The sequence below is a fragment of the Rhinatrema bivittatum genome, chromosome 14, assembly GCF_901001135.1.
Source record: "Rhinatrema bivittatum chromosome 14, aRhiBiv1.1, whole genome shotgun sequence".
Taxonomy (NCBI): domain Eukaryota; kingdom Metazoa; phylum Chordata; class Amphibia; order Gymnophiona; family Rhinatrematidae; genus Rhinatrema; species Rhinatrema bivittatum.
The window spans coordinates 24,089,991-24,102,979 of record NC_042628.1 but is presented as its reverse complement, the minus strand read 5'-3'; the positions used below and the strand labels follow the sequence as shown (position 1 = coordinate 24,102,979).

General features: G+C 41.2%; 1 protein-coding gene across 2 annotated transcripts in view; it reads right to left on the bottom strand.

The window, feature by feature from the left end:
• ZC3H7A (zinc finger CCCH-type containing 7A) overlaps positions 1-11,390 on the bottom strand; it is a 74,033-nt gene extending 62,643 nt beyond the window's left edge. Inside the window, exon 1 of one of the 2 annotated variants that reach the window (XM_029576933.1) lies at positions 11,244-11,390. The gene's annotated coding sequence lies outside the window, so the exon portion shown is untranslated. The remainder of the gene's footprint in view (positions 1-11,243) is intronic. The other variant, XM_029576932.1, reaches the window with a different exon arrangement.
• Positions 11,391-12,989: the final 1,599 nt, after the last annotated feature.

Genomic DNA, 12,989 nt, shown 5'->3' with positions numbered 1-12,989 from the left:
GGTTCCATATTAGGAGCTACCACCCAGGAAAAAGATCTAGGCATCATCGTCTGCTCAGTGTGCTGCAACAGTAAAAAAAAAACAAAAAAACAGATATTAGGAATTATTAGGAAGGGAATGGTGAATAAAAAGGAAAATGTCATAATGCCTCTGATCGCTCCCTGGTGAGAACACACCTTGAGTACTGTGTACAGTTCTGGTCATCTCATCTCAAAAAAGATATAATTGCACTGAAGAAGGTACAGAGAAGGGCAACCAAAATGATAAAGGGGATAGAAAAGCTCCCCTATGAGGAAAGACTAAAGAGGTTAGGGCTGTTCAGCTTGGAGAAGAGAGGGGGGGAGATGATAGACGTCTTTAAAATCATGAGATTTTAAATATGATAGACGTCTTTAAAATCATGAGATAATATGATAGACGCCTTTAAAATCATGAGATTTTAAATCATGAGATTTTAAATCTCATAAAATCGTGCTATTTAAAATCAAGCTTTTCCGGACTCCTCCTAAATTCCACCTCATCAACATCTATAATGTAGCCACAACAGATCTTTGTAAATAACTCTATATGATGTTAAATTACTACTGTTTTTTTCCTCTTCTCCCAGTTCGTTCATCCTTGTTCATTGTAACTTCAATTTTCCTCTGCACAGGTTCCAGTTTTATTTTATTTTATACCCCCTTGTTCAACTGTAAACCAGCATGATGTGATTGTATCATGAATGTCGGTATATAAAAACCTTAAATAAAAATAAATAAATAAATAAATAAATGAGAAGTCTTGAACAAGTAGATATGAATTGGTTATTTACTCTTTCGGGTAATAGAAGGACTAGGGGCACGCCATAAAGTTAGCAAGTAGCACATTTAAGACTGATCGTAGAAAATTCTTTTTCATTCAACACACAATTAAGCTCTGGAATTTGTTGCCAGAGGATGTGGTTAGTGCAGTTAGTGTAGCTGGGTTTAAAAAAAGAATGGATACGTTCTTGGAGGAGAAGTCCATTAACTGCTATTAATCTAGCTGACTTGGGAAATGGCCTCTGCTATTACTGGCATCAGTAGCATAGGATCTTCTTAATGTTTGGGTACTTGCCAGGTTCTTGAAGCCTGGTTTGGCCTCTGTTGGAAATGGATGCTGGGCTTGATTGACCCTTGGTCTGACCCAGCATGGCAATTTCTTATGTTCTTTTGCTAAAAAAATTCCAAATTCTCCCTGTTAACTGAAAAGCAGAATGTTAAGACAAACAAAAAACACACTTTAAAATGTTTGTATATTAATGCCAGAAGTCTAAGAAGTAAGATGGGAGACAGAGTATATAGCAGTGAATGATGACATAGACTTAATTGGCACCTCAGAGACATGGTGGAAAGATAACCAATGGGACAGTGCAATACCAGAGTACAAATTATATTGCAATGACAGAGAGGAGCAACTTGGTGGTGGGGTAGCGCTTTATGTCCAGGATGGCATAAAGTCCAACAGGATAAAGATCCTGCAAGAGACTAAATGCACAATTGAATCTTTATGGATAGAAATCCCTTGTGTGTTGGGGAAGCGTAAAGTGGTAAAAGTATACTACCATCCTCCTGGCCAAAATGATGAGACAGGCAGTGAAATGGTAAGAGAAATTAGGGAAGCTAACCAAATTGTTGTTCAGTAATAATGGGAGATTTCAATTACCCCAATATTGACTGGGTAAATGTAACATCAGTACATGCTAGAGAGAGAAAGTTCCTGGATGGAATAATTGAGAGTTTTATGGAGCAACTGGTTCAGGAACAGACAAGAAAGGGAGCAATTTAAGATATAATTCTCAGTGGAGCACAGGATTTTGTAAGAGTGGTGAGGCCGCCTAACAATAGTGATCACAACACAATCAAATATGAATTAATGACTGGAAGGGGGAAAGTAAGTCCACGGCTCTAGCACTAAACTTTCAAAAGGGAAACTTTGATAAAATGAGAAAAATAGTTTAAAAAATTGAAAGGTACAGCTACAAAAGTTAAGAGTGTGCTACAGGCATGGACACTGTCAAAAAAAATACCATCTTAGAACATAGTTCAGATGTATTCCACTCATTAAGAAAGGCCAAAGATTGCCAGCATGGTTAAAAAAGGGAGGTGAAAGAAGCTATTTTAGACAAAAGATCTTCATACAAAATTGGAAGAAGGATCCATCAGAAGAAAATAAGATAAAGCATAAGCATTGGAAAGAATTTGAAAAGAATTTAGCCGTAGAGGCAAAAACTCATAATGGAGAAATTACTTACCTGATAATTTTGTTTTCCTTAGTGTAGACAGATGGACTCAGGACCAATGGGTTATGCTCCCCTGCCACCAGATGGAGACAGAGTCAGATTTCAAAGCTGACGTCACTCTACATATACCCCATCAGTGACCTCAGCCCTTCAGTATTCTCATCAAAAGCCACTGTGGACATACTATTGAAAAAAAAACTTGATTAAAAATGGATAACCATTACTGAACTCAACCAAACAAACATTGAACCCCAGTAAGATTATAGATGCCCTGATCTAGGGACTGATTCAAGTGAAACTCAGTGATCCCCTTCGGTAAAAAGGAAGGAACAGCACGCAGCTGTACCGCCCCTGGAGTCACCTGGAGAAAAGGCTCCCAGCAAGACTAGAAACATCCAAGTGGTACAGAGAGATTTCCAGACTCTGGCGAAGCAGATTAGTCACATGGCAAAGTCTATTGCCTTTTCAGAAGTGTTACCTGTTCATGGAAAAAGGAAAGAGAGGCTAAGCCATATAGATAACTTCAATCATGGCTCAAAACTTGGTGTAAGGAACAAAGTTTTGGATATATTGGAGGCTGGGGCCATGATTGAACAGTAAAAGGCTCTATGTCAAAGATGGCTTACAATTCAAATCCTATGCCATAAGGCATTTAAACTAGATGGGGTGGCAGAAGGAAACTGGAATGTCACCCCCGAAATCTCAAGGAAATGGGTGAAGGGGATAACAAAAGTCAGCTGAATAAGGTACAAAAGAAGTCCAAGAAGAGCAGTAACCTGAAGGAAAGAAGCTGGAAAGCTATGACCACAAATGCTCGTAGTCTGGGCAATAAAATCCCAGACCTGCAAGCTGTAATGGTGGAGGCAGACTTGGACATTGCTGTTACGGAGACATGGTTTATGGATTATCTTGATTGGGATATGGCCATACCGGGCTATAACTTGTTAAGGAAGGACAGAAAAGGGGGAGGAGTAGCTTTTTGTCAAAAACAATATCCAAGCAACTGAACTGCAAGGAACGTGGGGTAAAGAAGAAGCATTATGGGCAGTCTTAAAAAAAAGATGACAGTGCATTCATTTTTACTGGAGTGGTTTACAGGCCTCCGACTCAATCGGAAGAACTAGACAATGATCTGGATGAAGACATCCAAAAGGTGGGAAAGAAGGAAGAACTGTTGGATTGTTGGAGATTTTAATCTGCCAGACACAGACTAGAGAATTCCTTCTGCGCAATCTAACAGAAGTAGAGAGATAGTGGATGCCCTGCAAGGGGCTCTGTTCAAACAAATGGTAATGGAACCCATGAGGGAGGCAGTTATACTCAACTTAGTGCTCACTAACAGGTATAAATGTCTAATGTCCGGGTGGGTGTCCACCTCAGCACCAGTGATCATCAAATGGGCACCAGAAACTGCAAAGGAGGCTGAAGATGCTTCACGTCTTTCAGAAAACGGGCCACATTGGGATGAGCCGATAACAATCCACCTGACCCCTGAAACAGGCGAGAGCCTCTACTTGAATCTTTAAGGAATTAAGAGCCAAGCCTTTATTCAAGCCATCCTGCAAAAATTTAAAAAATGAGCAAAACTTGACCAAGGAAAGAAACGTACCTTGATCCTCACACACCAGGCCTCAAACATTCTCCAAACCCGCACATAGGGCAAGGAAGTGGAGAACTTTCTAGCTCTTAGCAAGGTGGAAATTACTGCTGCAGAATATCCATGTTTCAGCAAGCAAGCCCTTTCAAGGGCCATACTGTAATTTAGATTTATATTCCGCTTTTCACACTTTTTTCAGCGCTTCAAAGTGGATTACATTCAGGTACTGTAGGTATTTCCCTTTGAGAAGAACAGGTCCCTGCTGCAACAGGCTCCTGTGCACTGGAAGTCAAAGAAGCGAATCCACCAGGAACCTTCTTCAGATCTGCATACCATGGTCTCCTGGGCCAATCTGGAGTGACCAAAAGCACCATCTCTCTGTGGCATTTGATCCTTCAAATCGATCTGCCCAACATGAGCCATGGAGGAAAGGAAACTACCACCTTCATCTGCAGGTGGGTCTCTTCTGGGGCTCTTGTCCTCTTGCACCCCCCCCCCCTTCCGGAAGGACTGGGACCTGCTTCTCACCCCTGATGGTTCAGGGGTGAGAAGCAGGTCCCAGTCCTGCTGATACTTAAAAGTATTGGCATCTAAACCTCTGAGGGCTGAACTGGTTTCTATCTTCTAAGAGTCTTTAAGGAGCTATTTTGTTAATGTGAAGAACTTTTACACAATAGAAATTAGTGGAAAAAAAAGATAATCACTAATATAGCTAATGTAATTTCTTGACATAAGGCCTATAAGTTCTGAGAATAAATATGCTATTTTTCTTAGCTTCATTGAAACAAGAAACAAGTCATGAGATCACCTATATTAACGAGCAGTTACTCATGAGGCTAACGATGCAGATATCAGGAAAAACAGGACACTAGCATCCTAAACCACACCTAACTGTTGCTGATATGATTAGCTAGACAGTTGAGGCCTCAACAAATGACAAGAACATATGGAAGTAGCCCAGAGAATAAACTGGGATATAAGTCAAGAAAATTAGCATAAAAGACCAAGTCAAGACAGACTGGTTAGATCAGAGAAAGAAAAGATCAGAGGAAAAGTTTATTGGACATTATAGTGGTTAATGAAGTGACTGATGACCTGCTCCTGATCTCCAGCACTGTGTTTCCGGTTTTCCAAGATATATAAGACTCACACTGGAAACGTTAACAGAAGTATCTTTGAATATATTCTTAATGCAAAATCTAATTTTGTATGCTTTCATTGCTTATTCTCAGAATTATAAACAGTATATACTTATAAATAAGTATGTTGTGTATTCTTTGACATAATACCATTCAGCCTACCCTCTACAATTCCCCAACTCCTTCACTAATTTCTCTAGCTCTACCCTGAAGAGAAACCTCCCCTTAAAGGGGAGCTTGCACAAGCATGCTTTGGAAACTGAGTCCGCTCCTCAACTGTGTACCCAGAGGAGCCCCCTGATCTAGAGAAAAATCTGTTCAGATCATATAATGTGTCCACCAGAAAGGCAATTGCTGATTCTAGGTGTGCAATTTTCTGGCTTTGGAGGAGTTGCTAGATCCAGCACAAGGCTGCCTGCGCAAGCTAGCCACCACAAACTGAAGACTGAATCGACATAGTCCCTATGGAAAAGGCTAGCTTCAATACATTCCTATTTTCCTAGGGTCCTTAAACACTATGCCACCCTCTATCAGTATGGTAACTCTAGGAAACCAGAGCAGACTCTCTTTTTGTTCTGCAGGTAAAGGGATTTCCCCATAATTTACCTCTTTTGAGACTTCCCAATGGGGAGTCCCATTCTGCTAGCATCATTACTTCAAGGCATTACATAGGGGAAAAAAATCATTGAGTGCTTTTTCATCCCTTGCAGAATGAGGTCTCCCTCTGCGGGGTCACCCGCTTCGGTAGAAAGTGGCTATCCAGAACCTAGAGAGTAGAATTATCCAAAAGGGTCCCCTTTCTACATGCAGGACCCCAGAGGTAAGCAGAGCTCTGGAGACACAATGCATGGATGAGATAATGGTGCCTGGAAGAGAGCTTTAATTGTATTAGGAACTAGGCAATATGCTGGGGAAAGGGAGCCTATTCCAAAGGGTTGGGCTCCAACTTAACCAGAGTGGAACCAGGCTACTGGCATTAACCTTCAGAAAGGAGATAGAGCAGTTTTTAAATTAGAACATAGGGTTGTTGGCACTTCCCCCTGGGAGGAGGAGGACGAGGAAGAACATGGGGCGTCACTTCCAGTTGGTGAAGTTGGCATGTCAAACGACGATTGCATGACTCCAAAAAAGTCAGAGAGTGCCAACGAAAGCTGCATACATTTTTCTTTCGTCTGGGTCGGCATTTTTGGCTTGGAGCTGGTCTTTAACAACCGAGAAGGGGCGTGTGTCCGACTTTTGGTTGGTTGAGAAGGTGGAGAGTGTAAATCATGAATAGACTCTTCTCTTTTTCCATTGCGGTTCCTGTGATAATTCATCAGTCAGGACATGCCTGGATGATGTATCGGAACAGACCCTGACAGATGAGTAGGACGACCTTGAAGAAGAATGTGACGTGGTCCGTCCTCTTTCTTCGCCCGATGGTAGTAGTTCTCTGGAAGAATGACTACTTCTCGAAGAAATTTTTTGCGCTCATGAAAGCTCATGAGTCGAGGGTATAGTACCCTGCGTCGATCCCGATGCGTGGTGCAACGATTTTGATGCTGTTTGTGTCGTGGGTGACGCTTCATGGGATCCAGATGTCCTATGTGCCATTGATGGTGCTCCGTGCGTCAATCCCAACACTCCACTGGGGAAATGCTTCGATCTCGATGTTCCAGTCGGCGCTTTTGATGAGTGTGGCGTTGCTCCCGACGCATGCATCGATGTCATCGTTGGAGGAGTCGATTTCAACGCATCCTGTGTCGATCGTGGCATCGAGGGCATCGTCTTCGACGCTGTTGACGCCGGCATCGACTGTAGCAAGCTTCGAGGATTTTTAGTTGTGTCGCTTGACTTGTGCGACTCAGCATCCCCCGTCTTCAACTGTTTCCTGCCTATGAGGAGCCCTTCCGACACAGTCGATCGAGGCGCCGTTTGTCCTCCGGCTTGTGGCCTTCTGAACCTCCAGCCTTGAAGGTGTGGGGATCGACGGACGCTGACCGTCTTACCTTCGGGCCGGATTCCTTCACCGGCCCCAGAGAAGAATGGGCCTCCGATGGTGGGCCATGAGACTCAGCCGCCGCTAACTTTAGCTGCTGAGTCTTCTGAGCTCGCTGCCGCTGAGCTCGCGGCAACATCTGGCCGCAATGAGGGCATGAGGCCTGAATATGGTTAGGCCCTAGGCACCATTTCTTGAACCTGGAGGGTCTTGGAGTCGTCATTTCTCTTGTGTCTGAGGAGAACACGAAGCCCCGCATACGATCCCGCGCGTGGAAAGAAGAGACTGAGGAGAATATCTTCTGCTGCGTGGGAAGGCATGCGCAGCCACACAGAGCAAAGCTCTGTATTCTACTACTGAAGCTCCGCCTCCTGGGCCCTGAAGGACAGTTCCCATGACAGCATGGATAATTCAGCCCTGCTATCAACGGGAAAAAGATGTTAGGGAGATAACTGTGCCAGAAACTGTTTTCAATGGTGATGATTCAGAAGAACTGATACAAATCACTGTGACAAAATAAAGAGTAGCAAATCACCCAGATCAGATGGTTTACAGCCCAGAGTTCTGAAAGAAGAAAAAATGAATTTGCAGATCTATTACGGTGATCTGTAACCTATCTGATGGATATGTCTATCATGACTGAAGACTGAAGGGTGGCCAATATAACCCTGATCTTTTGAAAGGGCTCCAGGGTTGATCTGGGAAACTTTAGACCAATGATTCTGACTTCAGTGCCGGGAAACTTTGTGAAAACTATTCTAAAAGAACATAATTACAGAATATATAGGAAGACATGCATGGATTTTCACAAGGGAAATCTTTCCTACCATTCTACTACATTTTTTGAAGGGATTAATAAACAGGTACAAACAAGATTGTAAACCCTACAGTACCTGCATTTAATCTGTTTTGACGTGCCAAAAAACAGAATATTAAAAAAATCTAAATAAATAAATGTGGATAATGGTGAGCTAGTGGATGTAGTGTATTTGGATTTTCAGAAGGCATTTGACAAAGTGCCCCATGAGAGACTACTGAGAAAATTAAAAAGTCACAGGACCGGAGACAATGTCCTATCTGTGAATGGCAAACTGGTTAAAAGATAGGAAACAAAGTAGGATTAAATGATCACTTTTCTCAGTGGAGAAGAACAAACAGTGGAGGTTCTCAGGGATCTGTACTGGGACCAGTGCTTTTTAATATATATAAATGATCTGGAAAGGGGAACAAGTGAGGTGATCAAATTTGCAACGATATAAAATTATTCCGAGTTGTTAAATCACAAGCAGATTATTTATTTATTTATTTTTGGTTTTTATATACCGATCTTCCTGCATTAGATACAAATCAAACCGGTTTACAAAGAACGTAAAACTTGCCTTTAGGCTATACATTGAACCTTGAACATTAACCTTGAAAGAACCTGGAGCAACAAATTGAATTATGAAACAATACAGTCACAATAAGCAATTGATTCCATTAAATTGGTCTTAGATACTATTAGGTTGAAGCAGAAGATATGAAGTGAAAAAGATAGGAGAAAAAAGGGAGGAGAAAGGCAGAATAATACCAAAGGGTAATAGGAGGTGTAGAAGGATCTTCCTAGACTGGAAGACTGGGCATTTAAATGGCAGTTAAAAGTTAATGCAGACAAGTGCAAAGTGATGCACATGGGGAAATGTAACCCACATTGTTGTTACACAATGTTAGATTTCATATTAGGAGTTACAGCCAATGAAAAGGACTTGGGCATCATAATGAATAATACTTTTAAATCATCGGTTCAGTGTGCGGCAGCAGTCAAAAAAGCAAACAGAATGTTAGGAATTATTAGGAGAGGAATGGAGAATAAAACAAGTAATATCATAATGCCTCTGTATGGCTCCATGGTGAGGACGCACCTAGAATACTATGTGCAGTTCTGGTGGCCACATCTCAAAATAGATATAGTTGCATTAGAAAAGGTACCGAGAAGAGCGATCAAAACGATAAAGGGGATGGCACAGCTCCCCTATGATGAAAGGCTAAAGAGGATGGGGTCTGTTCAGCTTGGAGAAGAGATGGCTGAGGGGGGATATGATAAAGATCTATAAAATTATGAGTAGAATAGAACAGGTAAATGTAAATCATTTATTTACTCTTTCAAAACATACAAAGACTAGGAGGCAGTCCATGAAATTAACAAGGGACACATTCAAAACAAAATCGGAGAAAATGTTTTTTCAGTTATGCTCTGGAATTTACTACCGGAGAATATGATTAAGGCAGTTAGTGTAGTTGGGTTTGAAAAAGATTTGGACAAGTGCCTGGAACAGAAGTCAAACTATTAACCAATTAGACTCAAACAGCCACTACTTATCACTGTGTGATAGCAGCATAGGATCTATTTACTGTTTGGGATCTTTCCAGGTACTTGTGACTTAGAATGGCCACTGCTGGAAATGGGATACTGGGCTTGATGGACCCATGATCTGACCTAGGGTGGCAAGTTTTTGTGTTTTTAATTACTTTAAGCATTTTTTGGAAAAGTGGATTAAAAATCAAAATAAAAGGTACAGAAGTCCAAGAACAATTTTAAATAAGTAAAATCTTGCACTATCATTCAGCTAAACAGTTAAGCAGTCCTCAGCATTATGGATTCAGAAAAAAGTAAATAATTCCAGGCATTACTATACTTTTATCAATCAAAATAAACTTCATGAATAAAATAAATCAGTCCTTTAAAATATCTTCCTCATATGCAACATATATATAAAAATATATTTTCACCCATGATAATTTATCTTAAAACTACTTCTAAAATTAATGCAGTATGACATGTCTATTGCACTAGTAAATAACAGAAATGGTAAGTGCAAATCTGATTGTAACCAAGTATGATTTATTATTCTTTCAATATTTTAAACAAACTGTACATTCTTAGAGAAAAACCCAGTGACCCAACCTGCTCAAGTTTATAGTCTTCTGCATGACAGCCTGTTTTAGATTTATCATCTCTATGTGTGCAATACATCATAGATTTCGAACCAGGTATGTAAGCAGAAGATATTGGAAAAATCAGATATATAAGGCTTAAATATAATTTGTGGTATAAAGTACACTCTTCTACAGCAAGTGAGTTGGAACAGATTTCTAGCAGAGGTGGCAGGAAACAAAGCAGTGCCAGAATTCAAGCATGCTTAGGACAGACAAAAAGGGAGTTTAATGAAGGGCAAAAAAAAAGAATAAAGATCAAGAAGGGTCTGCAAAGACTAAAGGGCTAATTGAGTGAAATAAATATTATTTGCCAATATCTTCTATGTTTCTATGTAATGCCCATTCTGCTACTAACAATTTTTGGTAAATCACTTTCTTTCTCCCTCCTCCTATGTAACTGTGTAAAAGTGTTAAAAAAAAGGTTCCCTTTCTTCTTTGGAAGTTCTCGAAAGCTAGTCAAGAAATGTATTAAGTTAGTCCAATAAAGTATCACCTAATATATATGTTTTGTTTTTTTTATTTGTCAACTTTTATTTCTGTGCGCTTTGGAAGCTGTCATAAAACTGAGGTAACAAACGTTAGCCATCTGATTGGGTTCCTGTATGCGTTATTTCTTAAGGTCTCTAACTATCAAGTCTGGTGGGCTCCGATATAATCCAAATTATTAACAGTCACTCTAACTCACAACATTGCTACCTTCTAGATGTTCTAACATCCCGTGTGTCTTCAAACTCAAGACAAAAGTGAAAAGGATGCAATAATTGTTTTTACCATGTGCTCAGCAGACATATATAAACACATATATATAACAAAAGCACATTCAGCGCTCAAAAACCTGCCCTTAACAAGCCGTGAGACATTTCTTAACAGAACGGGACAACTGCAACATTCCTCGCAAGCCACTGGGAGAGACCCGAGACAGACTTCAAACCTAGAGCTCCGGGACGTGACAGCTGGACAGCGGAATATGCGGCGGGACATCAAGTGAAACCAAGCTCTCCTCCTCACAAAAGTAAGACTCAAAACAAAGAAACAACTCGGCTCCGCTTCCGACTCGAAAACGAAGGGAACCTGCCAGGCTGGAGCCGCGGCCTCGGCGGCTCTCTCCCGCCTACGGACAGGGAGAACAGAGCAGCTGCCCCGGGCCCGCTCCTCCGTACGGGGAGACGGTAGAGTCCAGGCTCAGGTCCGCCCACCCTGGCTCGGCCGAGCTCGGAGCGGATCCCAAGAGGAGGACGGAGGGGAAGGAATGGGAACAAAGGCCACCGTGGGCGCGAGAATTTCCGGAGGTACCTGGCGGTGCGGCGCAGCGGAGGACGGCGGGCGCTCGCTGCCTTCGGGCGCATGCGCGCCGGGCCGGCCCGCTATCTGGAACCCGCTCCCGTCGGTGACAGCGCCACCTGCGGGCGGGAGGCCAGCAGGACACCTGTCGCCCGCCGCGAGAAACGTGCACGGGATTATTTTCTCGCTCCCGGCTGCTCTTATGCTGAGAGGAGTACGAACGGCACAATGCGATCTTATTCGGGAATGTTGTTTTCGTCATTCTGTGCCTTCAAACAAAAATCTTTAGAGCATAAGATGCAAATGTATAAACTACCGAGGGAGGGACGCGCACACATGGTAATAATGACCCATGATGAATGTATTATTCTGCTCATTTCTGTAAATTGCGCGCTAAGATTTAACTAGGCATAATGGAAATATTAATTTTTCATAAAATGCAGACAAAAAAAAACAGAGACTGCAGCCAGTACTATGTTCCTTGTAACAATTCTGTCTCTTGGCATTTTCCTTACCTAAACATTTAGCATCTTAACAAAAAAAAATTCCTAGACTCTTCATTCTCATTCTCTTCCGTACAGTGTTTTGGGGATCGATTGCATTACACAGAAGGGCTTTTGAAAATTCTTGTGCTCGTCATTTTTTCAACCTTAATTCTCTAATGAAAGGCGCTGCATTAAATTCAAATTTTGGGCGATATGGAAAATGTATGATGAGTTACTATAATAATATTTTATTATTGATGTTTGATTTAAAGGTAGATTATTTTATTAATTCATATTTATTGAAGAACATTCTGCTTTTGATATTTCTGCAAAGCTAGCATTATCCTAGCTATTGTGTCTTCTCAAATAATTTGCTCCTTTCAAATTTTTTCATTTGCCTAGTTCAAATTAAAACTGTTGTAAATATTATCAGCTCAGTTTCGTCTATATTTCTTTAACTGTCAGTACAGATCTGGGGATGATTCGATGGTTGGTAGTTCAGAGTTTTATTTTCTATTGCATTGTTATCAACTTGGATTGCTTCCTTGCAGGCTGTGATAACTTTTATTGGACTAACAGAAGTATCCAAATATGTTGTTAGGCATGACTTTCTGAGGTCTCTTCTTTGAGGTTGCAGGAAGGAAGTGTATCCGACCGGAGAGGATGCTGCAGAATGAACATTTCCACTGTAAAGTGGGTCTTCAGGGAGGTATCAAATGGTGACGGGACTAACATCAATTAGCAGAAGCCAGGTCTTTGGAGGTGTCCAGGAAAAGGCGTTAAAGGGACCTCATCGGAACTGATAGCTTTTTGGAAACATACACGTCTATACTAACCTAATGCCACCTGATCAGCCACATCATCCAGCACATCTTTATGATGTATTTTTTTCCTAACTTGTCATGTTGTGGTCTCTCCCGAGGCTTGTATCACCTCAGCTGATGGAACAACTTCACAGCTCTTTATTCATCGTTTTGCCTCTAATGGACGCTTGCAGCAATTAAAATGTTTTTTTTTTAGAACTGGAAATCTTTCAGCCCAGTGGTGTGCTGCCAGTTCCTTTGTTAAGAGACTCTCACCAGTAATGCCTCATAACCTGAGATTTATTCATTTAAAATGTATTAATCCCTTTCCAGATCAAATCTTCCAAAGCGATTTACAACAAAAAAATAAAACAATCAAAAGATATTTTATCAGAGAGAGCCTGGAAATCTCTTCCTTCTCCCAGCAGGCTAGCATATTATTTTACATTTCCTATTGTCTTTAATGTAAC